General features: G+C 50.9%; 1 protein-coding gene across 1 annotated transcript in view; it reads right to left on the bottom strand.

The window, feature by feature from the left end:
• EXOC4 (exocyst complex component 4) overlaps positions 1-26,755 on the bottom strand; it is a 794,454-nt gene that overhangs the window by 445,229 nt on the left and 322,470 nt on the right. The window lies entirely within an intron of this gene.

The raw sequence follows: 26,755 nt of genomic DNA, 5'->3' as shown, positions 1-26,755 counted from the left end.
TTTTTTTAGAAAGCGGTAGGCCATGTGGGCTTTTGCCCAGCAAGGCATCAGATTAGCCACTGGAAATGTGATTGGCTGTGCAGATTCTTCAAAACGTTGTTTGGGCAGCAGCTGGCAGCAAAGCACAAGGATCTTCTTCACTAGGCGACTGAAGGTAAGTTGTGGCAGCCATTTTGAGGCTCCGCCCACCAACGTTCCCTCTAAGCTGCAGAGTCTGGCGAGCGAAAATTCTACTCTGTGAGCGACTGGCATTCAAGCGGTGAGCTCCTGCATCGAAGAGGGTGCTCTGGGGCTGTCCTTCCTGAGCTAAGACAGAAAGGTGTGAGCTGGAGGCTAAAGATTTGTGAGCTGGCTCACGCTAACTCACCTTAGAGGGAACACTGGTGCCCACCCCAGTGTCAGAATTCCAAAGGTGCCCGTGGGGTAGGGTTGCCATGTCCAATTCAAGAAATATCTGGGGACTTTGGGGGTGGAGCCAGGAGACTTTGGGGTGGAGCCAGGAGCAAGGTTTTGACAACCACAACTGAACTCCACAGGGAGTTCTGGCCATCACATTTAAAGGAACTGCACACCTTTTAATGCTTTCCCTCCATTGGAAATAAAGGATAGGGGCACATTCTTTGGTGGCTCATAGAATTGGACCCCCTGGTCCAATCCCTTTGAAACCTGGAGAGTGTTTTGAAGAGAGGCACCGGATGCTATCCTGAAAATTTGGTGCCTCTACCTCAAGAAGATATTGGATTTATATCCCGCCCTCCACTCCGAAGAGTCTCAGAGCGGCTCACAATCTCCTTTACCTTCCTCCCCCCACAACAGACACCCTGTGAGGTAGATGAAGGTATTGGATTTATATCCCGCCCTCCACTCCGAAGAGTCTCAGAGGGGCTCACAACCTCCTTTGCCTTCCTCCCCCACAACAGACACCCTGTGAGGTAGATGAAGGTATTGGATTTATATCCCGCCCTCCACTCCGAAGAGTCTCAGAGGGGCTCACAACCTCCTTTGCCTTCCTCCCCCACAACAGACACCCTGTGAGGTAGATGAAGGTATTGGATTTATATCCCGCCCTCCACTCCGAAGAGTCTCAGAGCGGCTCACAACCTCCTTTGCCTTCCTCCCCCACAACAGACACCCTGTGAGGTAGATGAAGGTATTGGATTTATATCCCGCCCTCCACTCCGAAGAGTCTCAGAGGGGCTCACAATCTCCTTTACCTTCCTCTCCCACAACAGACACCCTGTGAGGTAGATGAAGGTATTGGATTTATATCCCGCCCTCCACTCCGAAGAGTCTCAGAGCGGCTCACAACCTCCTTTGCCTTCCTCCCCCACAACAGACACCCTGTGAGGTAGATGAAGGTATTGGATTTATATCCCGCCCTCCACTCCGAAGAGTCTCAGAGGGGCTCACAATCTCCTTTACCTTCCTCTCCCACAACAGACACCCTGTGAGGTGGGTGGGGCTGGAGAGGGCTCTCACAGCAGCTAGCCTTTCAAGGACAACCTCTGCCAGAGCTATGGCTGACCCAAGGCCATGCTAGCAGGTGCAAGTGGAGGAGTGGGGAATCAAACCCGGTTCTCCCAGATAAGAGTCCAAACACTTAACCAGTACACCAAACTGGCTCTCCCCCCCACACGAGCTCCAGATACCCATGGATCAATTATCCATTATACCCTATGGGAATTGGCCTCTATAGGGAATAATAGAGTGCCCAGCAGACATATCCCTCCTCTCCCCCCCCTCCAAACCGGGGGAATCCCTGCCTCTACCTGGGGATTGGCAACCCTACCGCGGGGTCAAGTAGATTGGGAAGACCTTGGAGAGGTACTGCTAGCAAAACACGCGTTTTTTGACTCCAGGAAGCTTCTTAGGATAACAGATTGTGAAAACCTCAAGAGCTTCTTGAAAACGAGACACGGCTGTTTTACCCGACCTCCCCCCAGCTAGGGCTGCCAGCCTTCCATGTGGCACCTGCAGATGATCTCCCACTATTACAACTGATCTCCAGAAGAGCTTCCCTTGAGAAACTGGCATTCTGCCCTGCTGAGGTCCTTCCCATAGTGGTAGAAACAGAAGTACTTCTCTCCCTTTCTCACAATACAAGAACTCGTGGGCACTCCATGAAATTGCTGAGCAGTCGAGTTAGAACAGATAAAAAGAAGTCCTTCTTCACCCAAAGGGTGATTAACACGTGGAATTCACTGCCACAGGAGGTGGTGGCGGCTACAAGCATAGACAGCTTCCAGAGGGAATTGGATAAACGTCTGGAGCAGAGGTCCATCAGGGGTTATTAGCCACAGCATATGTTAGAATTCTGTCTGGAGCAATAATGCTCTGTATTCTTGGTGCTTGGGAGGGGCACAGTGGGAGGGCTTCTAGTGTCCTGGCCCCACTGGTGGACCTCCTGATGGTACCTGGGTTTTTTGGCCACAGTGTGACACAAAGTGTTGGACTGGATGGGCCATTGGCCTGATCCAGCATGGATTCTCTTATGTTCTTATGTGACACAAAGTGATGAACTGGATGGGCCATTGGCCTGATCCAACATGGCTTCTCTTATGTTCTTGAGTCTGGGGCGGTGATGCTCTGTATGCTTGGTGCTTGTAGAGGCACCAAATTTGCAGCACAGCATCCAGTGCCTCTCCCTAAAAGACCCTCCAAGTTTCAAAAGGATTGAACTAGGGGGTCCAATTCTATGAGCCCCAAAAGAAGGTGTCCCTATCCGTCATTATTTCCAGTGCAGGGAAGGCATTTAAAAAGGTTTCTTTCTTTCTTTCTTTCTTTCTTTCTTTCTTTGATTTGATTTATACCCCGCCCTCCCTGCCGAAGCAGGCTCAGGGCGGCTTACAACATAAAATCCCAGAAACAATAAGAGTAATAGGTATTAAAAATACACATTCGGCAATAAAATAACGACGATTAAAACAGTTTAAACAATTAAAACAGAAAAACAGACTATTAAGTTGGTGCTATTCTGATGGCGACAGCCTTCTTCCACAGCTCTTAAATACCGGTGCCAGTCAATTGTATGCCAGCAGGAAGAGGACAGTCTTGCAGGCCTTGCGGAACTGCACTAGGTTCTGCAAGGCCCTCACCTCATCTGGTAGTTGGTTCCACCAGCAGGGGGCTATGATTGAGAAGGCTCTGCCTCTAGCTGATTTCAATCGGGCTTCCTTCAGCCCGGGGATTACTAACAGATTTTGTGATCCCAATCTGAGTACTCTCTGGGGAACATGTGGGGAGAGACGGTCCCTAAGGTAAGCAGGTCCTCGGCCATATAGGGCTTTAAAGGTAATAACCAGTACCTTGCAACGAACCCGGTATACTATTGGCAGCCAGTACAGTTCCCGGAGTCCTGGCTGAATTTGCTCCTGCTTAGGGAGCTTAGGAAGGTGTGCGGTCCCTTTAAATGCGATGGCCGGAACTCCCTTTGGAGTTCAATGATGCTTATCACAACCTTGCTCCTGGCTCCACCCCCTAAGTCTCCGGGCTCCACCCCCTATGTCTCCTGGCTCCACCCCCAAAGTCCCCAGATATTTCTTGAATTGGACTTGACAACTGTGTAACACCAGGGGACCCAGAAGCTGGCAACCTTACATGATGCAGAACTCAGTAGCTATACTGAACCGTTAAACAGCCAATCGTGACACCCAGGAGTCTGAAGCTGACCTATAATTCCAACTCGGACTCTAGTAAATTAAACGCCCCAAAGTGATTTAGTGTTGGCTTTAACATGTTCTCAAAATCAAAAATCTACGTGGCGGTCTCTGTCAGAAGCAGATTACATCAAATGGCGGAAGAAGGGGTGTGTGTGGAAATGTCTCTTGATTTCAGTTAAAGCAGCAATCAGTGCGTTAGCCTTGACACTCAAATGCACTCTCCGTACTTCAGCGGCTACCTATTATTCTCTCAGGGACAGCTTCAACCACTAGTCATTGTTTAAAATCCATATTAGGCTCTTCCAGAAAAGCATTTAAAAACTCTGCATCTGTACATCGGAAGCTTCACCCAGGCCAGCGTTCTGCCTCTACAGACGACAGCTGCTCTGCTCTTTACAAAGCCAGCCCTGCCGTTCTCAGACCTCAGCCTGAGACCCTGGAGAGCTGCTCTCAGTCTGAGTAGACAATATTGACCATCAAGGCTTTTTTTGTAGCAGGAACTCCTTTGCATATTAGGCCGCACACCCCTGATGTAGCCAATTCTCTAACACCTGCAGGGCTCTTCTTATAGGGCGTACTGTAAGCTCTTGAAGGATTGGCTACATCAGGGGGGTGCAACATAATATGCAGAGGAGTTCCTACTACAAAAAAGCCCTACTGACCATGATAGATATACCAATGGCCTGCTTCTTTATAAGCAACATCAGGAGTGGAATTCTAGCAGGAACTCCTTTAGAACATAAGAACGTAAGAGAAGCCATGTTGGATCAGGACAGTGGCCCACCCAGTCCAACACTCTGTGTCACATAAGAACATAAGAGAAGCCATGTTGGATCAGGCCAATGGCCCATACAGTCCAACACTCTGTGTCACATAAGAACATAAGAGAAGCCATGTTGGATCAAGCCAATGGCCCATCCAGTCCAACACTCTGTGTCACATAAGAACAGAAGAGAAGTCATGTTGTATCAGGCTAATGGCCCATCCAGTCCAACACTCTGTGTCACATAAGAGAAGCCATGTTGGATCAGGCGAATGGCCCATCCAGTCCAACACTCTGTGTCACATAAGAACATAAGAGAAGCCATGTTGGACCAGGCCAATGGCCCATCCAGTCCAACACTCTGTGTCACACAGTGGCCAAAAAACCCAAGTGCCATGAAGAGGTCCACCACTGGGGCTAGAAGCCCTCCCACTGTTGCTTCCCCGCAAGCACCAAGAATACAGAGCATCACTTGCCCCAGACAGAGAGTTCCAACAATAAGCTGGGGCTAATAGCCACTGATGGACCTTTGCTCCGTATGCTTATCCATTCCCCTCTTGAAGCTGGCCATTCTTGTAGCCGCCACCACCTCCTGTGGCAGTGAATTCCATATTAGGCCACACACTCCTGATGCAACCAATTCTCCAAGAGCTTACAAGGTTCTTTTTTTGTAAGCTCTTGGAGGATTGGCTGCATCGTGGGTGTGTGGCCAGATATGCAAAGGAGCTCCTGTTAGAACCCCACCTCTGAGCAACATCATCTGTGTTCATGTGCGTCTGCTGCAGGCCTTGAATTCAGCAGGAGCTCACGGAAATGCAGCTCCTGACCTTTTCTGAGCGTTCTCCCTGCTCCTCCCCACATTGTCCATTGAATAGGTGGTGCAGCTGCATAACAATCCCTGGATGAGCTCCACCACCTATTTTTCCTACAAAACAACCCCTGGTCTGACATCACCGCCAACAGATTCCCCCCTCCCCCCCATGAATTTAGGAAGCCACGCCCACTGTTACGACTCACGGCAACCCATCCCACAACTTTAGACGGGGGCAACCGGAACAGTGAATGCGATGTCAGCTGTACAGTGTTTTGTTGCAATGCACCTCTGTTTTATGGTCGTCCATTGATTTCTCGCGGGTGCGTAAAGCGCTATCAAATTGCAGCCACCTTGCGGCCACCCCACAGGGTTTTCGAGGCAGGACTCTTACCCGGTTGGTTTGCCGTAGCTTTCCTCTGCTGCTTTCCTAACACTATTCAATCTGGGTGTTTTTTTACATGGCAGTACTTCTCAGAGCTCAAATGTCCAGTCATTTACCATTATGTCCCCAGCAAGAGGCCCTTTCAGGAGTAATTTAGCCAGCCGAATAAATACAAAAAGAGGGTGTGCGTTTTTGTTTGTTTTTTATTCTCTCCCAATGCGTACTGCGTTTATTTGAAATCATGTTCATTTATTGCAGTGTTTTATGTCGGTGGAGATGGAAGAGATACAAGAGGGAGGAGGCGGGCTGTGAACGTAGGAGGAGGAAGCACATAACACAAGCATTTTACAGTAGTGGTTAAGGGCAGCGGGCTCTGATCTGGAGAAGAAGAAGATATTGGATTTATAGCCCATCCTCCACTCTGAATCTCAGAGTCTCAGAGAGGCTCACAATCTCCTTTACCTTCCTCCCCCACAACAGACACCCTGGGAGGTGAGTGGAGATGAGAGGGCTCTCCCAGAAGAAGCCCTTTCAAGGACAACCTCTGCCAGAGCTATGGCTGACCCAAGGACATGCCAGCAGGTCCATTCCAGCAGCTGCAAGTGGAGGAGTGGGGAATCAAACCCAGTTCTCCCAGATAAGAGAGCTATGGCTGACCCAAGGCCATTCCAGCAGTTGCAAGTGGAGGAGCCACTTGCCTTGGGTCAGCCACAGCTCTCTTATCTGGGAGAACCGGGTTTGATTCCCCACTCCTCCACTTGCAGCTGCTGGAATGGCCTTGGGTCAGCCAGAGCTCTCTTATCTGGGAGAACAGGGTTTGATTCCCCACTCCTCCACTTGCACCAACTAGCATGGCCTTGGGTCAGCTCTCGCAGAGTTGTCCTAGAAAGGGCAGCTTCTGGGAGAGTTCTCTCAGCCCCACCTACCTCACAGGCTGTCTGTTGTGGGGGAAGAAGATATAGGAGATTGTAAGCCACTCTGAGTCTCTTATTCAGAGGGAAGGGCGGGGTATAAATCTGCAATTCTTCTTCTTCTTCTTTTGGGAGAACGGGGTTTGATTCCCCACTCCTCCACTTACAGCTGTTGGAATGGCCTTGGGTCAGCCACAGCTCTAGCAGAGCTTCCCTTAAAAGCGCAGCTGCTGTGAGAGCTCTCTCAGCCCCACCCACCTCCCAAGGTGTCTGTTGTGGGGAAGAAGGTAAAGGAGATTGTGAGCCACTCTGAGACCCTGACTCAAAGAGAAGGGCGGGGTATAAATCTGTAGTCTCCTCCTACTACTACTGGGCTCCCAGCTCTACACACTGCCTAGTGCTGCTTTGGAAAGGGCTCCAGGCAGTGGGGAGCATGAGCAATGTTCCCTCTAAGCTGTGAGCAAAAATTCTACTTTGGGAGCTACTGGTATTGAAGTTGCGAGCTTCTGCATGAATGACGCGCTCTGGGGGCCATCCTTCCTGAGCTAAGGCAAAAATATGTGAGTCGGAGGCTACAAAATCTGTTAGCTAGCTCACACTAACTCAGCTTAGAGGGAACACTGAGCATGAGCAGTGGATGAGTTCACCTGCGGGCAGGGGAAGGACACACAGGCAGGTCAGAGGCAGGGTTGCTGGCTCCTCTCTGGCCACCGGCAAGGGATGGGGAGCTAAGCTTGCCAGATCCAAGTTGGAGGAACTCCTGGAGATTTGGGGATGGAGCCTGAGAAGGACCAAGGACCTTAATTGAGTATAATGCCCATGACGTCCAACCTCCAAAGCATCCATTTTCTCCAGCGGAACTGATCTCTGTTTACTGGAGATGAGCTGTAATTCCAAGGAAGGCCCAGGTCCCACCTGGAGGCTAGCATCCCTAGAGCATGCTTGGGGGTAGGTAGAAGAGGGGAGGAAGCCCGGGAACTCTCTGCCTGTGGTTCCTCAACATCTGGAACTGGCCCAAATTGGTAGTAGAAAGTAATGTTGGGTTAAATGTAAAACAAAGAAACAAAACATGGTTTCACTTGGAAGTGCAGTAGCTTTATACAGTATCCCTGATCCTCCATGTTCTCTCAAGAGCCAGTTTGGTGTGGTGGTGCAGTGTGTGGACTCTTATCTGGGAGAGCCGGGTGAGAATCCCCACTCCCCCACTTGCACCTGCTGGAATGGCCTTGGGTCAGCCATAACTCTCACAGGAGCTGCCCTTGAAAGTGCAGCTTCTGTCAGAGCTCTCTTAGACCCACCTACCTCACAGGGTGTTTGTTGTGGGGGAGGATGATAAAGGACAGAGCTGTCCTTGAAAGAGAAGCTTCTGGGAGAGCTCTCTCAGCCCCACCTACCTCACAGGGTGTCTGTTGTGGGGGAAGAAGATAAAGGAGATGGTGAGCCACTCTGAGATTCAGAGTGAAGGGTGGGATATAAATCCAATATCTTCTTAGAGAGCCAATTTGGTGTAGTGGTTAAGTGCGTAGACTCTTATCTGGGAGAACCGGGTTTGATTCTCCACTTCTCTACTTGCAGTTGCTGGAATGGCCTTGGGTCAGCCATTGCTCTCCTAGGAGAAGTCCTTGAAAGGGCAGCTTCTGGGAGAGCTCTCTCAGCCCCACCTACCTCTGTTCGGGGGTGTGGGGGAGGTAAAGGAGATTATGACCACTCTGAGACTCTGATATTCAAGAGTTTCAAGGACAGACTACTGAGAAGACAAGTCCCCCCCTTCCTATAATCATCATCCAGCCATATGAATAGTCATATATATGAACATATGAAGCTGCCTTCTACTGAATCAGGCCCTCGGTCCATCAAAGTCTGTCTTGTCTACTCAGACTGGCAGCGGCTCTCCAGGGTCTCCAGCTGAGATTTTTCACGCCTACCTGCCTGGACCCTTTTTAGTTGGAGATCATGGGGATTGAACCTGGGACCTTCTGCTTACCAAGCAGATGCTCTACCACTGAGCCACCGTCCCTCCCCTGACTGGCAGCGGCTCTCCAGGGTCGAGAGAGAGAGAGAGAAAGAGAGAGAAAGAGAGAGAGAGAAAGAAAGAAAGAAAGAAAGAAAGAAAGAAAGAAAGAAAGAAAGAAAGAAAGAAAGAAAGAAAGAAAGAAAGAAAGAAAGAAAGAAAGAAAGAAAGAAAGAAAGAAAGTGAACAGAATCTTGAGTCCAGGACTGAAAATCAGCCTGTTCCATTTTTTCCCAGCATCCCATCTGCCGCCCCACGCTCTGCCACATCACCTCGCTCCGACTGCGTCATTAAATCCCAATATAGACAATCAAACCCCATCATTCCATCTCCACGCTTTCATTAAAATGCATTAGAATTTGCTTAGCTGCTGCCATCTGCATCCAGCTTCATATTCTGAGGGGAAAGGAGGCAAAGGCCTTGGTGTACTCTCCCCGCCCGTAATTCAATCACGCCACATTATTTGGCTGTAATGAAGCTCCGCGGTGCATCTGCATGGAGGATCGTCACTCCAGCTAATCCAGGAGACGCTCGGCTAAGAAGGGTGTTCTCGAAATAACAGGAACACCCGGCTGGCGGGATGACCTACAAAAAAGTTTGACTCCATCCCTGAACTAACAATATGGCTGAGGACCTGCCTACCTTAGGGACCGTCTCTCACCACATGTTCCCCAGAGGGTACTTAGATCTGGAACTCAAAACCTATTGGCTCCCATCATACTTTTTAAATGACTTTCTCCTATTCCAGTTTGGTGTAGTGATTAAGTGTTCAGACTCTTATCTGGGAGAACCGGGTTTGATTCCCTTCTCCTCCACTTGCACCTGCCGGAATGGCCTTGGGTCAGCAAGAGCTCTCTTACCTGGGATAACAGGGTCAGCCATAGCTCTGAGACTCTGTCCTTGAAAGCACAACTGAAATCCAAAGGGAGTTCTGGCCATCACATTTAAGAGGCTGCGCACCTTTTTGGTGTAGTTGTTAAGTGTGCACACTCTTATCTGGGAGAACCGGGTTTGATTCCCCTCTCCTCCACTTGCAGCTGCTGGAATGGCCTTGGGTCAGCCAGAGCTCTCTTATCTGGGAGAACCGGGTTTGATTCCCCACTCCTCCACTCGCAGCTGCTGGAATGGCCTTGGGTCAGCCATAGCTCTCTTATCTGGGAGAACCGGGTTTGATTCCCCACTCCTCCCCTTGCAGCTGCTGGAATGGCCTTGGGTCAGCCAGAGCTCTCTTATCTGGGAGAACCGGGTTTGATTCCCCACTCCTCCACTTGCAGCTGCTGAAATGGCCTTGGGTCAGCCATAGCTCTCACAGGACTTGTCCTTGAAAGGTGAGAGAGTCCCACCTACCTCACAGGGTGTCTGTTGTGGGGGGAGAAGATATAGGGGATTGTAAGGCGCTCTGAGTCTCTGATTCAGAAAGAAGGGCAGGGTATAAATCTGCTACCTTCCTCTTCTTCTTCTATGTAGCCACAGTGGCATGATGAAGATTTCCACCTGTCTGCTTGATATGTTTTGGTTCCTTTCCCATTTTTAGTGGGGGGAAATATTAGAAAGTTTGTCAAATCTTAAGACTTCAGCAAAATTCTCACATAGGGTTTGAACAATGGAGCCCAGAAGCAAGTATTTTTGAGGTGGGGGGTGGGGTTTGGTAAGAAAGTAAGAACACAATAAAATTTAGAGGTTTCAGAGCTCTGCTTCTGTGAGCTCCTCTCCAAAATGAGGCCTGCCTGGGATTGGCTCTAGTTGTCTATCCCAAAGTTCACCCAACTTCTACGCCGAGAAAAGCCAGACACAGCTCTTAAGCAAATGAAGCCCAACGGCACATATCTTGCACTGTTTCATCTGGAGCTGCTACTAGACAAAAGGAGGGAAAGAGCCATGCGGAACACTGATACCCTATTCCCTCAACTGCCTAAAGTGCTGCTCTGAACTTCCTTGGCATCTGTTACATGGCACTTTGCAGTGTCTCAGTATCGCTGATTAACTCAGGAGAGAATTAGAAACTTCCTTCCAAACTCAAGATACTCAAGAAGCTGAGTATGCAAACTGCCCAATCAGGTTCTTTGCTTCTCTCTCTCTCTATGTTCCACAGTGACAATCTCACTCAAGTCAGCAGGGGCCGTCTGCAGAGGCCGGCCCTGCAAATGGGCAACATCAACAACTGTCGGTACACTGTCCTTTTGAGGCTCCCGCCTTGTGGAAGGGCACTGCCTGAGGAGGTCAAGAAAGGTCCCACTCTCCTGGCCTTTTGCAAACTATGCAAACTTAAACGATTAATTTTTTTTAATTTTAATTTAATTTTTTTTTAATTTACGAAGGAGGAGAGCATTCACATAGCACGATCATTTGTCAACAACCCAAAATGCCGGATTAAAAGAATAAAAGCTCACGATACAGCTTATTATTAGGAATGACAGCATTCAAGGTTAGCGACTCTACCACTGGATGTCCCAACACCACACATTTTTCCTGCTGTTTTATAAAGTGGGCGTCAAAAGTGTGTCTAGTATAATATTTACTTAGCACAAACATTTCCTATAACTTATTTATTAATAAGTTTGCATTGTTGGGAACACCCAGGGGTCATCTAGTCCAACCTCTCCAGTCCAATACTCTGTGTCACATAAGAACATAAGAGAAGCCATGCTGGATCAGGCCAATGGCCCCTCCAGTCCAACACTCTGTGTCACATAAGAACATAAGAGAAGCCATGCTGGATCAGGCCAATGGCCCATCCAGTCCAACACTCTGTGTCACATAAGAACATAAGAGAAGCCATGCTGGATCAGGCCAATGGCCCATCCAGTCCAACACTCTGCGTGACATAAAAACATAAGAGAAGCCATGTTGGATCAGGCCAATGGCCCATCCAGTCTACACTCTGAGTCACATAAGAATATAAGAGAAGCCATGCTGGATCAGGCCAATGGCCCATCCAGTCCAACACTCTGCGTGACATAAGAACATAAGAGAAGCCATGTTGGATCAGGCCAATGGCCCATCCAATCTACACTCTGAGTCACATAAGAACATAAGAGAAGCCATGCTGGATCAGGCCAATGGCCCATCCAGCCCAATGTCACATAGCAGCCAAAACCAAGATGCCATCAGGAGATCCACCAGCAGGACCAGAACTCCGTCCTCCACTGTGGTTCCCCAAGTACCAAAAATACAGAGCATCACTGCCCTAGACAAACTGTCCCATCCATACCTTGTGGCTAATAGTCACTGATGCACCTCTGCTCCAGATGTGTATCCAGTCCCCTCTTGAAGCTGTCTATGCTTGTAGCTGCCACTGCTTCTTGCAGCAGTAAATCCTACATATTAATTACTCACAGCAAGATGTGTCTCTGTGATGCAACAGCAACACGATAAGCTCTAGTCCAACACTCTGTGCACACAGTGGCCAAAAAAACCAGGTGCCATCAGGAGGTCCATCAGTGGGGCCAGGACACTAGAAGTCCTCCCATTGTTGCCCCACCCCAGCACCAAGAATACAGAGCATCACAGCCCCAGACAGAGAGTTCCATCAGTACCCTGTGGCTAATAGCCACTGATGGACTTCTGCTCCAGATGTTGATCCAATCCCCTCTTGAAGCTGTCTATGCTTTGTTTTAGCTTAGTTTTAGATGTCAGCTTGGTTTTGGATTGCTGCAATCCTAATTTCGTAACACTGCTTTTTGCTTGTCCAATGCTGCTGACTGCATTGATTTAGACCGCACAATCCACCTTGGGTCTCACTTTAAGTGGCAGACTATAAACAATGTGAATAATAAATAAGAGTTTTGGCCCCGCTGATGGACCTCCTGATGGCACCTGGGTTTTGGCCACTGTGTGACACAGAGTGTTGGACTGGATGGGTCCTTGGCTTGACTCAACATGCCTTCTTTTATGTTCTTATGTCTGGATTAGTGATGCTCTGTATTCTTAGTGCTTGGAGGGCAACAGTGGAAGTGTTTCTGGAATTCTGGCCGCACTGGTAGACCTCTTGATGGCACCTGAGTTTTGGCCACTGTATGACACAAAGTGTTGGACTGGATGGGCCATTAGCCTGATCCAGCATGGCTTCTCTTATGTTCTTAAGGCTCTATTACTGGACCTCCTGACGGCCTTTGGGTTCTGGCCTGTGTGTGACACCGAGGGCGTTTTCGCACTCACCTTCAGCCGGCGCGACCCCCCTCTTCACCGCGCAAGATCTGCGCGGATTTCGCACTAAACGCCGCGGAGCAGCCGAAAGAGCCGGAAAGTCCCGGCGCTTTTGCCGCGCAAACGGAAACGGCTTTTTGGCGGTTTCCCTTTGCGCCGCAAAAGTGCCGGGACTTTCCGGCTCTTCCGGCTGCTCCGTGGCATTTAGTACGAAATCCGCGCAGATCCTGCGCGGTGAAGAAGGGCATCGCGCCGGCTGAAGGTGAGTGCGAAAACGCTCAGAGTGTTGGGTTGGAGCGGCCATTGGCCTGATCCATCATGGCTTCTCTCATGTTCTTAGCAACAGGCCAACCCAATGCCTTGCTGCCATCACCACTGAATGCAGCAAAAAAAAAGAAAATCCCCAACTGCTTCTGGTTCATCATGCATCCTCATTTGCATACCCATACTGCTCCAGAGTTCTCCACGCACTCAGGATTCCACATCCAGAATGAGCAGAACGGTGGCTTAGGGAGGTAGTGAGCTCCCCCTAACAAGCAGTCTTCAAGCAGCGGCTGGGCAAACACTTGTCCATTGTTAATAAGACCCGGAGATCAAGCAATTAGGTTAGAGAGCCAGTTTGGTGCAGTGGTTAAGCGCGCGGGCTCTTGTCTGGGAGAACCGGGTTTGATTCCCCACTCCTCCACTTGCACCTGCTGGAATGGCCTTGGGTCAGCCACAGCTCTCTTATCTGGGAGAACCGGGTTTGATTCCCCACTCCTCCACTTGCACCTGCTGGAATGGCCTTGGGTCAGCCACAGCTCTCTTATCTGGGAGAACCGGGTTTGATTCCCCACTCCTCCACTTGCAGCTGCTGGAATGGCCTTGGGTCAGCCACAGCTCTCTTATCTTGGAGAACCGGGTTTGATTCCCCACTCCTCCACTTGCACCTGCTGGAATGGCCTTGGGTCAGCCACAGCTCTCTTATCTGGGAGAACCGGGTTTGATTCCCCACTCCTCCACTTGCAGCTGCTGGAATGGCCTTGGGTCAGCCAGAGCTCTCTTATCTGGGAGAACCGGGTTTGATTCCCCACTCCTCCACTTGCAGCTGCTGGAATGGCCTTGGGTCAGCCACAGCTCTCTTATCTGGGAGAACCGGGTTTGATTCCCCACTTCTCCACTTGCACCTGCTGGAATGGCCTTGGGTCAGCCACAGCTCTCTTATCTGGGAGAACCGGGTTTGATTCCCCACTCCTCCACTTGCAGCTGCTGGAATGGCCTTGGGTCAGCCAGAGCTCTCTTATCTGGGAGAACCGGGTTTGATTCCCCACTCCTCCACTTGCACCTGCTGGAATGGCCTTGGGTCAGCCAGAGCTCTCTTATCTGGGAGAACCGGGTTGGATTCCCCACTCCTCCACTTGCACCTGCTGGAATGGACTTGGGTCAGCCAGAGCTCTCTTATCTGGGAGAACCGGGTTGGATTCCCCACTCCTCCACTTGCAGCTGCAGGTATGGCCTTGGGTCAGCCAGAGCTCTCTTATCTGGGAGAACCAGGTTTGATTCCCCACTCCTCCACTTGCAGCTGCTGGAATGGCCTTGGGTCAGCCAGAGCTCTCCTATCTGGAAGAACCGGGTTTGATTCCCCACTCCTCCACTTGCAGCTGCTGGAATGGCCTTGGGTCAGCCAGAGCTCTCTTATCTGGGAGAACCGGGTTTGATTCCCCACTTCTCCACTTGCAGCTGCTGGAATGGCCTTGGGTCAGCCATAGCTCTGGCAGAGTTGTCCTTGAAAAGGCAGCTGCTGTGAGAGTCCTCTCAGCCCCACCCACCTCACAGGGTGTCTGTTGGTGGTGGTGGGGGGAGGTAAAGGAGCTTGTGACCGCTCTGAGACTCCGAGATTCAGAGTATAGGGCAGGATATAAATCCAATATCATCATCTTCTTCCTCCTCCTCCTCTTCTTCTTTGCACAAGAGCTACTGAGCTACTGAGCAGCCAGTCCAGAAGGAGTCTGGTACATTTGTCAAATCAATGAACTCATCCTGGGATCGACTTGCCAGAACTGCTACCATAAATTCCAGTAAGTTCATCCAGTGAACTCATTCACAGCAAAGGTTGCAGCATCACTACCAGGGACAGTTACAGAAACAAATTCCCGGTAACACAAAAGCACTTCCATATTCATTAAACGCACCGAAAATGTTGCATTGTTACATCGAATGACACTTGCGGGATGCAGTGAACATATGCACACATGGGAGACATTCTCCAGTAACTGAAAACGACAATTAAGCCAATACAACAGCGCGATCACAGCAATTAAAACTCCCAGAGAGGAATGCGGGAAGCAATCCAAGGTCCTAGTCGCTTACAATATTTCTGATATCGTTGCACAAAACCCAAGCTTCAGACCATCAACTCTTTGTGATTACATTGTCAAGCAATTAGCCCAGAATTCAAAACACATTAACAAGTCACAAAAAGGACTTAAGCTGCTTGCATGATGGAAAGAGGGGGGGGGGTGCATCAGTAGAGCTAGCTTTCAGAAGTAACTCAGCAAAGTAAGTTTGATGAACAGGACCATGACTGAAATTTCTCAAGTGGTACAAAGGGGTGGTTTTTTTCATGAAAAAGGAAATGAGGGAGGCAGAGCTAAGAACATCAGAAGCGTCCGGCTGGATCAGACCAGTGGTCCATCTAGTCCAGTCTCACACAGTGAACAACCAATTCCTCTGGAGGGCCAACAACATGGCAGAGAGGCCGAGGCCTTCATAAGAACATCAGAAGAGCCCTGCTGGATCAGACCAGTGAGGGTCCATCTAGTCCAGCATCCTGCCTCACACAGTGACCAACCAGGGCATAGAGGCCAGGGCATTCATAAGAACATCAAAAGAGCCCTGCTGGGTCAGACCAGTGAGGGTCCCTCTAGTCCAGCTTCCTGTCCCACACAGTGCCCAACCAGTTCCTCTAGAGGGCCAACAACAGAGCAAAGAGGCTGAGGCCTTCATGAGAACATCAGAAGAGCCCTGCTGGATCAGACCAGTGAGGGTCCCTCTAGTCCAGCATCCTGCCTCACACAGTGACCAACCAGGGCATAGAGGCCAGGGCCTTCATAAGAACATCAGAAGAGCCCTGCTGGATCAGACCAGTGAGGGTCCATCTAGTCCAGCATCCTGCCTCACACAGTGACCAACCAGGGCATAGAGGCCAGGGCCTTCATAAGAACATCAGAAGAGCCCTGCTGGATCAGACCAGTGAGGGTCTCTCTAGTCCAGCCTCCTGTCCCACACAGTGGCCAACCAGGGCACAGAGGCCAGGGCCTTCATAAGAACATCAGAAGGGCCCTGCTGGATCAGACCAGTGGTCCATCTAGTCCAGTATCCTGCCTCACAGCGGCCAACCAGTTCCTCTGGAGGGCCAACAACAGGGCATAGAGGCTGAGGCCTTAATAAGAACATCAGAAGAGCCCTGTTGGATCAGGCCAGTGGTCCATCTAGTTCAGTATCCTGCCTCACAGCGGCCAACCAGTTCCTCTGAAGGGCCAACAACAGGGCATAGAGGCTGAGGCCTTCATAAGAACATCAGAAGAGCCCTGTTGGATCAGGCCAGGGAGGGTCCATCTAGTCCAGCCTCCTGTCTCACACAGTGGCCAATCAGTTCCTCTGGAGCGCCAACAACAGGTCACAGAGGCTGAGGCCATCATAAGAACATCAGAAGAGCCCTGCTGGATCAGACCGTAAGGGTCCATCTAACCTAGTTCAGCATCCTGACAAACATAGTGACTAACCAGTTCCTCTGTAGGGGCAATAACAAGGCATAGAGGCTGGGGCCTTCTTAAGAACCTCAGAAGAGCCCAGCTGGGTCAGACCAGTGAGGATCCATCTAGTCCAGCCTCCTGTCTCACACAGTGGCCAACCAGTTCCTCTGGTAGGCCAATAACAGAGCACAGAGGACAGGCCTTCTTAAGAACCCCAGAAGAGCCCTGCTGGATCAGGTCAGTGGGCCATCTAGTCCAGTCTCCTTTCTCATACAGTGGCCAACCAGCTCCTCTGGAGGTCAAACAACAGGGCAGAGAGGCCACAGCCTTCCCCTGATAAGAACATCAGAAGAAGCCTGTTGGATCAGACCAGTAGTTCATTTACCAGCATTCTGACTCATGTATTAGACAAACAGGAGGTCCAACAACAAGGCAATAGAGGCCAAGGCCTTCCCTCAATAAGATCATCAGAAGAGCCCTACTGGATCAGATGTGTGGGAGAAAGAACTCTCTAATATTTAACATCACAAATTGTTCTGGGAGATTAAAGAGGGCAGTTACACGAAATGGAGGTGTCACATATCTGTTCTTCTGCTATGTTTATTGGAATTGTCTACTTCTTTTCCCCCATTGCTCCTAAGTATTTGTTTACAAGCATGCTAGGCAGGGTTCACTGGGGTTCCTCAGTCCCAGGCATCACAGAATTTATATTAAGGAAGTTGGCAGGCAGAGAGAAAACCAGATGAGAGATTCTAAAGCAGTGTCAAACATGCAGTTCAGGGGCCGAATCAAGCTCTTGGAGGGCTCCTATCAGGCCCCTGAGCAACTGGCTGTAATGTGCTTCCTTCTCCCTCTCTCTTGCTTCCTTCTGCATCACAGCTTGCTTTGCCAGGTTTGCTCAATCGCTCAAGAGCTACACAGCAAAGCCTCTATTATCTCCATTGGCTGAGGCTCCTCCCTTGGGGAGGAAGGGTGGAAGGTAGAGCTTGTTTTTCCAGGCTCTCTCAATTGCAGAGCAGAGCTACTGAGCCATGCCTCTCTTCCTTCTATTGCCTAAGCCTTCCTCCCCCAGTCCACTGGGGAAGGAAGGAAAGAGCCAGAGCTTCCTTTGCCCAGATCCCTGGATCCCACGGGAGAAATACAATGAAAGCATTTTTAAGACCAATGAGTGCTAATGTTTTAAGCATGTTTTAAATTATTTTAAAAAAACATTTATGTTTGCCTTTGTGCTTTATAAAGTTTATATCTCTGCTACTTAATCTTAAATAGGTAAATACATGGCCTGGCTCGACATGGTCTGGCCCAACAAGGTCTCATTTATGTTAGATCCAGCCCTCGTAACAAATGAGTTTGACACCCCAGTTCTAAAGGCTGGTAGCCAACTTGGACCAACTGACTTAAGAACTTAAGAGAAGCCATGTTGGATCAGGCCAGTGGCCCATCCAGTCCAACACTCGGTGTCACAGAAGAACTTAAGAGAAGCCATGTTGGATCAGGCCAGTGGCCCATCCAGTCCAACACTCTGTGTCACATAAAAACATAAGAGAAGCCATGCTGGATCAGGCCAATGGTCCATCCAGTCTACACTCTGTGTCACATAAGAACAGAAGAGAAGCCATGTTGGATCAGGCCAATGGTCCATCCAGTCTACACTCTGTGTCACATAAGAACAGAAGAGAAGCCATGTTGGATCAGGTCAGTGGCCCCTCCAGTCCAACACTCTGTGTCACATAAGAATATAAGAGAAGCCATGTTGGATCTGGCCAGTGGCCCATCCAGTCCAACACTCTGTGTCACAGAAGAACTTAAGAGAAGCCATATTGGATCAGGCCAGTGGCCCATCCAGGCCAACACTCTGTGTCACAGAAGAACATAAGAGAAGCCATGTTGGATCAGGCCAGTGGCCCATCCAGTCCAACACTCTGTGTCACATAAAAACATAAGAGAAGCCATGTTGGATCAGGCCAGTGGCCCATCCAGTCCAACACTCTGTGTCACAGAAGAACTTAAGAGAAGCCATATTGGATGAGGCCAGTGGCCCATCCAGTCCAACACTCTGTGTCACAGAAGAACTTAAGAGAAGCCATATTGGATGAGGCCAGTGGCCCATCCAGGCCAACACTCTGTGTCACATAAGAACATAAGAGAAGCCATGTTGGATCAGGCCAGTGGCCCATCCAGGCCAACACTCTGCGTCGCAGAAGAACATAAGAGAAGCCATGTTGGATCAGGCCAGTGGCCCATCCAGTCCAACACGCTGTGTCACAGAAGAACTTAAGAGAAGCCATGTTGGATCAGGCCAGTGGCCCATCCAGTCCAACACTCTGTGTCACAGAAGAACTTAAGAGAAGCCATATTGGATCAGGCCAGTGGCCCATCCAGTCCAACACTCTGTGTCACATAAAAACATAAGAGAAGCCATGTTGGATCAGGCCAGTGGCCCATCCAGTCCAACACTCTGTGTCACAGAAGAACTTAAGAGAAGCCATATTGGATGAGGCCAGTGGCCCATCCAGTCCAACACTCTGTGTCACAGAAGAACTTAAGAGAAGCCATATTGGATGAGGCCAGTGGCCCATCCAGGCCAACACTCTGCGTCACATAAGAACATAAGAGAAGCCATGTTGGATCAGGCCAGTGGCCCATCCAGGCCAACACTCTGCGTCGCAGAAGAACATAAGAGAAGCCATGTTGGATCAGGCCAGTGGCCCATCCAGTCCAACACTCTGTGTCATAGAAGAACTTAAGAGAAGCCATATTGGATGAGGCCAGTGGCCCATCCAGTCCAACACTCTGTGTCACAGAAGAACTTAAGAGAAGCCATATTGGATGAGGCCAGTGGCCCATCCAGGCCAACACTCTGTGTCACATAAGAACATAAGAGAAGCCATGTTGGATCAGGCCAGTGGCCCATCCAGGCCAACACTCTGCGTCGCAGAAGAACATAAGAGAAGCCATGTTGGATCAGGCCAGTGGCCCATCCAGTCCAACACTCTGTGTCATAGAAGAACTTAAGAGAAGCCATATTGGATGAGGCCAGTGGCCCATCCAGTCCAACACTCTGTGTCACAGAAGAACTTAAGAGAAGCCATATTGGATGAGGCCAGTGGCCCATCCAGGCCAACACTCTGTGTCACATAAGAACATAAGAGAAGCCATGTTGGATCAGGCCAGTGGCCCATCCAGGCCAACACTCTGCGTCGCAGAAGAAAAACAGGTTGCTTACCTGTAACTGATGATCTTCGAGTGGTCATCTGTGCAGTCACACACATGGGTCTTGCCGCAGGCAATGAATCCATTCCTCGGAGTTCCAATAGCTCGCCTATAGCGCTTTTGGCGCGCTCCCCTCCCGCCCTGGGGAGCAGGCAGCTACCGCGCATGCCTGGAGCGGGGGGGGGAGCGCCCATTCCACTCAGTTTCTTCCAGCCGCCGCTGACATAACACAGTACAGAGTTAAATAACAATCACAGGAAGCCAGCAGCGGGGAAGGCTGGGTGGGCGTGTGTGACTGCACAGATGACCACTCGAAGATCATCAGTTACAGGTAAGCAACCTGTTTATCTTCTTCGTGGTCTCTGTGCAGTCCCACACATGGGTGACTAGCCAGCTGAGTAACCTGGAGGAGGGTGCTGGTAAAAGAAGATAGTTAGTCACATAAGAAGACAGATCATGTTCCAAGACATAGAGGCAGAAGCGAAAACACTCACCATACTTCAGTGGAAGATGGATCGGAGAACTGCTTGGCCGAAAGAGGCGTCTCGTCTCGCACGAACGTCCAAAGCGTAATGGGAGACGAACGTGGAAGGAGAGGACCACGATGCAGCTGCACAGATGTCCTCTAAGGAGACGCCCTGTAGAAAAGCCGAAGACGTGGAGACCGCTCTAGTAGAGTGGGCCTTGAGGCCTTCGGGAAGAGGCTGTTTAGCCAGTTCGTAACACAACCTGATGGCACTAACTACCCATTTGGATAGTCTTTGGGTAGAAATTTTGTGTCCTTTACGTGGTTTACCGTAGGCCACAAACAGGTTAGGGTCCTTACGGAAAGGTTGTGTGCGATGCAGATAGAAGGCTAGCGCCCTTCTGACATCCAGAGAATGCAGGGATCGCTGTCCCTGGTCCGACGGGTTAGGGAAAAACGTTGGTAACGCAGTGGAGGTAGACAGATGAAACTTGGAGACAACTTTGGGGAGGAACGTAGGATCCGGTCTTAAGACAACCTTGTCCCTATGAAAGATGGTGTAGGGAGGGTCATGTCTGAAGGCACATAAGTCACTTGCGCGCTTACCCGAGGTGAGGGCTATTAGCAATGCTGTCTTCCAAGAAAGAAGATTGAGCTGTATTGTCGCCATGGGTTCAAAGGGCGCCTTCATTAGACAGGAAAGAACAAGGGATAAACTCCACGTTGGGACGAATGGTTTAACCGGTGGATGTAGGTGCAGCATTCCTTTGAGGAAGGATTTAGATAAGGGGTGAGAGAACACTGTCCTGCCGTCGATAGTGTCATGGAATGCCGAGATGGCAGACAGGTGTACTTTAAGTGAAGAGTAGCACAAGCCTGATTTCTGCAGGGATAGGAGATAATCTAGAATCAGGTTTAGAGGTGTTACCTCAGGAGTCAAATGATAGGGTGCAACGAAGGAACAAAAGCGCTTCCATTTGCGTTGGTACGAGAGTCTAGTGGAAGGCTTCCTTGCGTTGAGAAGAATATTGGTCACTTCTGTGGAGAGGCAGGTGAGTGTATCCTCCAAGCAGTGAGGGCCAGAACCCGAGGGTTGTGATGAAGTACCTGGCCGTTCGCCTGCGATAGAAGGTCTCCCACGATCGGGAGGCGGCGGTAAGTGTGTTGTGACATTTGCAGAAGTTTGGTGAACCATGGTTGCCGTGGCCACCACGGTGCGATAAGGATGCAGTCCGTGCCATCCCGTGCGACCTTCGTCAACACGCGTGTCAGTAGGGGGGTTGGCGGAAAAATGTAGTGGAGGGGACCTCTCCAGAGATGTAGGAAGGCATCGTCGCCCTTCCTGCAGTAGAAGCGGTGACATTTGGCATTGTCCCTGGAGGCAAAGACGTCCACCCTGGGGGTCCCGAAGCACCTGAAAATCCGACGAAGGTAGGTCAGATTGATGGACCATTCGTGGTCGTCTATACGTATCCTGCTTAGGGAGTCGGCCAATACATTCTGTACACCTGGGAGGTGGATGGCGGTCATGTGGATGCTGTGTTTGATACACCATTCCCAGAGCAGTGTGGCTATGCGACATAGTCGAGGGGATCTGGTGCCTCCCTGCTTGTTTACATAAAATACTGTCGCCATGTTGTCCGTGGAAATCTGGATGTGGCGACCCGCAATGAGAGGAAGGAAGGATTGAAGAGCTCTGTGTACTGCAATCAGTTCTAAGCAGTTTATGTGCAGGGTCCTCTCCTGAGGGGTCCAGAGACCTCTGACAGTCTTGCCTTCTAAGTGGGCTCCCCATCCCCACATGGAGGCGTCTGTTGTCACGATAGCTGTTGGAGTAGTTGGTAAGAACGGCATGCCCTCGAGGAGGTTGTCGAGGCTGGTCCACCAAGTGAGAGAAGGAAGGACTCTCCTGGGGACGGTGAGCAGGGTGCTCTGAGGTTGCACATGAGGCCGGTAGGCACGTACGAACCAGAGCTGAAGTGGTCTCATTCGTAGCCTGGCGAAGAGGAGGACTGCTGTAGTAGCGGCCATCAGACCTAAAAGACGCTGAATAGTTAGGGCCGGTTGGATGGGATGTAGCTGGACCATCCTGGCAAGGGTGATGATTGTCATAGCACGGTCCTCTGGAAGGAAGGCACGGTGTAAAGAGGTGCGAAGATAGGCCCCTATGAAGCAGAGATGTTGAGTGGGGGTGAAGTGCGATTTGGTGACATTCACCCGCAGGCCTAGAGACTCCAGGAGGAGAAGGGCTTCGTGAAGATTGGCCTCGAGCTGATTTGGAGTAGGTGCAATGAGGAGCCAATCGTCTATGTACGGGAAGATTGTGATGTTTCGTAGTCGAAGAGCCGCTGCCACCACCGCCATGCACTTGGTAAATACCCTGGGTGCAGTGGAGAGGCCGAATGGTAGGGAGATGTATTGATAATGATGTTGGCCGATCGCAAACCGGAGGTATCTGCGATGCTGAGGTCGGATAGTCACATGGAAGTAAGCGTCCTGAAGATCTAGGGAAGCCATCCATGAATCCTTTGGAATCAAGGGCAAGATGGACTGCAACGAGATCATTCTGAATTTTCTGTACTGGATAAATTTGTTCAGCTTCCGAAGATCTAGAATAGGGCGCTTGCCTCCATCCCTCTTGGGGACCAGGAAGTACCTTGAGTAGAGTCCCATTCCCCGATGTTGGAGGGGAACCGGTTCTATGGCTTTTTTCTGGAGCAAGTCCAGAATCTCGTGATGGAGGTGATGGGATGGAGGGGTAGCCACGAAGTAGTGGTGGCGAGGCAGCGAAGCGAACTCTATTGCGTACCCCAGACGTACGATGGTGAGTACCCAGGAGTCGGTCGTGATTGAAGTCCAAGTCCTGTAGAATGGGGAAAGACGCGTGGGGTAGGGTGACTGAATGGGGAAGTCAAAGAGACTGCTTGGTAGGGGGGGATGATTTTTTGGACTGCTGAGGGCGTTGCCTTTGCTGAAAAGAAGGCTTCTGTTGCGCAGGTCTTCTTTTCCAGTATTCAGACTGTTTAGGAGAACGCTGGCGTCTTTGGAAAGATGGTTTCCAAGGTTGTTTGCGGCCAAATGGTTGCGAAGCAGGTTGAGAGACTCCTAGGCGCTTGGCCCGTTTACGCCCGTCGTCAACAGAGGACAAGACCTCATCAGTAGAGGCATGAAAGAGGCCGAGGCCATCAAAGGGAAGATCCTCTATCTTCTGCTTGATGTCGGGTTGAAGATTAGTGGATCTCAGCCAAGCATGACGATGCAGGGCAACTGAAGAGGCGAAGACACGGGATGAACAGGAGACCGCATGTCGAATCGAATTAATTTGTTGTTTGGAGACCCTGGAGAGTTCGGAAACCAGGGCTGATGCTGTTCTCTGAGAGGAGTCGGGAAGCGATGGTATCAGTGGTGTGAATTGGTTCGCCAGATTAAAAGTATAAGCAGCAAAATAAGCCAGGTAATTGTTAAGCTTCGAGTTGGTGGAGGCAAGTGTGAAGATTTTCCTTGCCAAGGTGTCTAATTTCCTTCCCTCACGATCCGGCGGCGCGGGATGCCTGGAGGGTTTGGCCTTCATGGCAGAATGAACGATGATAGAGTTCGGAGCTGGATGTGAGGCGAGGAACTTAGCGTCGGGGGCATGGACTCGATAGAGGGAGTCCAGCCTCTTAGAAGTGGGAGGTACTGATGCAGGTTTGTCCCAAGTCTCCTGAAGACCCTCCAGGTGCACCGGTAGCATAGGAAGCAAGGACCCGGGAGGGAAGTCTGATTGCACCAGGTCATGTACCATGTCCGACACTTTGGGGGAGTCCGCCTGGAGAGGTATCTTCAGTGCCTCCGCCATAGAAGTAATAAGGTTGAGATACGTTTTGGATGCATCAGACGGAGAGAGCCTGAGCTGTTGCGCAGAGTCCGAGGGGAGAGATGGAGAGTGGTCCTCCGAATCCGAAGAGGCTGGGGAGTCCCCACCCGAGGAAGAGGCTCCCGTGGAGGGGGAGGGTGGATGAACAGTCGGTTCCGAGATGGGGGCTGCAGGCTCCGAGGTCTTGGGAGGAGACCGAACTCGAGAATCCGGGGCCACAGATACAGTGGCAGAAGCAGTACGCGGTTTAGCCACGTCTCGGTACCGAGGGTGCTCACGGCGTTGATGCGAGGGGCCAGCCTCTTGTTCAGATGATAGGAGGCGGTTGAGGAGTCTGGGTGAGTACTCGAAATGGCTTCGAGGGTCACGAAGTCGAGAAGGGCGGTCGAAGTGGAGCTGAGGTGAATCCTCATGTCGGGTTGTGCGCGCGTAACGAGACCGAGGCGAACCGCCATAACGGATCCGTGGAGTAGCGGGATCACGGTGGAAGTAGGAGTCTGACTCCTGATATCTACGATGGATGTCCCACTCGGAGTGGGAGCCGGAGCGGTGACGGGACCTGCCCTGTCGAGGTGAGGGCGATCTGGATAGAGAGTATTCATATCGCCTCCTGGAGTAGTAATCTTGCTGTTCATAGTAGACCGAGGAACCGGAGTCGTGGCGGCTACGCGGAGAGCGTGATCGAATCCGAATCCGATGGGAGGAGACTTGCGTTGCCGATTCACGGTACAGCGGAGAGAGTGCAACATCATGGAAGGAGTCAGGTCGCAAAGATGGGCGTAGGTAAGTCTGTGTCGGGTCGGTGGTACGGTCGGGTTCAAGGATCTCAGAAGGTACCACGCTGTGTACTGAAGGCGATCGGGATCGAATCGGAATCACCTCCACGGCCGTGGAGGTGTGAGGTGTAAGCCGAGGCATGTCCGTGATGACGTCAACCGGGGTCGACAACTCGGACGGCAGGAGTGGTTGAGCTGAACTCGATTGAGCAGTCGAGGACATGGTGTTACGGGGCTTTATGGGCGCCGCGTCTGCTGACTCGGAATGACGCGCCGGTTCGGAATGGTGAGGTTTCTTAGGCGCCGAATCCGAGTGTCGAGCCTTCTTAGGCGCCGACTCCGATTCGGAATGACGCAGTTTTTTCGAAGACTTGTGGCCGGCTTCGGCGTGCTTCGAAGGTCGTTTCCCGGACTTGTGCGTCTTTTGAGACTGAGGCGCAGCCGGGGCAGCCGAATCTCCCGCTCGAGGTGGGGGAGGCGGCGAGTCAGAAGTGGGCATAGCCCGCAGGGACCGTTCTAAGAGGAAAGCCTGTAGTCGTGCGGCGCGGTTTTTGCGTGCCTGCTTGCCGAAGTTCGCACAATGCGGGCAAGCGTCGACTCGATGGCCTTCCCCGAGGCAAAAAAGGCAGTGACTGTGGCCGTCTGTGGTGGGAATTTTAGCCCCACAGTGCCTACACTTTTTGAAAGTAACCTTCCCTTCCATACGACCCGGACGGTGGGGGGAAGGGAGGGAAGGGAGGGAAGGGACGGGTAGGAAAAAGAGAAGAAAAGCGCAGAAACGGTTTTTTTTTTTTTTGTTTTGTTTTTTTAGGACGAAACGGGGGAAGAGAGAACGATACCAGTCAAAGTAGAGATGAGATGAGCTGAGGAGAGACGAGCTAAGGAAGAGCGCAGCGAGGAAGGTGTTGTCCGGGCGGCGGAAAGGAAGAAACTGAGTGGAATGGGCGCTCCCCCCCCGCTCCAGGCATGCGCGGTCGCTGCCTGCTCCCCAGGGCGGGAGGGGAGCGCGCCAAAAGCGCTATAGGCGAGCTATTGGAACTCCGAGGAATGGATTCATTGCCTGCGGCAAGACCCATGTGTGGGACTGCACAGAGACCACGAAGAAGATCATAAGAGAAGCCATGTTGGATCAGGCCAGTGGCCCATCCAGGCCAACACTCTGTGTCACACAGTGGCCAAAAACCCAGGTGCCATCAGGAGGTCCCTCAGTGGGGTCAGGCATGTTTCAAGGACAAACAAGACAAGGCAGAGCATGTTCTCCCAAGAGGAAGGCCCAGAGCCAATCAAAAGAAAGAGAAGGGAGAACTTCCCACACACAAATCTGCGCATTTTTTTACCTGCAAAATGCCATCCAGTCACAGCTGACTTACGGTGATCCACAGAGACATTCAGAGGTGGTTTGCTATTGCCCACCTCCGCATAATGACCCTGGTTACTACTTGGATGGGAGTCTACCAAGGGAGTCCCAGGTTGCTACACAGAGGTAGGCAACAGCAAACCACCTCTGTCCATCTCTTGCCTTGAAAACCCTACAGGGTTGCCATAAGTCAGCTGTGATGATGTCCAGGGGTGGAATTCCAGCAGGAGCTCCTTTGCATATTAGGCCAAACCCCCCTGCTGTAGCCAATCCTCCAAGAACTTTTAAAAAAGAGCCCTGTAAGCTCTTGGAGGATTGGCTACATCAGGGGGTGTGTGGCCTCATATGCAAAGGAGCTCCTGCTACAAAAAAAAACCCCTGCCTGTCCGGTTACCACTCCAAACTGGTTCCGCAGAATTGTTTTCGAGAAGAGGACTGACTGTGAGGAAGCCACTGGGTCGCCTCTAGGCCCCTTTGCACAACTTTTGGAGATGGAGTAATCATTTTTCCATCCTCCAGAGAAGTTTTCTATTTTCTCTTCTCTTCCGCTGTTGTGTGTGAGGACTAATATTGCATTTACCTGTGTTCCAGCCTGGTTCTTTGGAGCCTTTAGGCCTGAGCTCGGGAGCTCAGAAACAGTGGACAGTAGGATCCAAATCCCTGCTGC

This window comes from Heteronotia binoei, chromosome 8 (genome assembly GCF_032191835.1).
Source record: "Heteronotia binoei isolate CCM8104 ecotype False Entrance Well chromosome 8, APGP_CSIRO_Hbin_v1, whole genome shotgun sequence".
Lineage (NCBI taxonomy): Eukaryota > Metazoa > Chordata > Lepidosauria > Squamata > Gekkonidae > Heteronotia > Heteronotia binoei.
The sequence above is the reverse complement of the archived record's forward strand: the minus strand, read 5'-3'. Positions and strand labels throughout refer to the sequence as shown.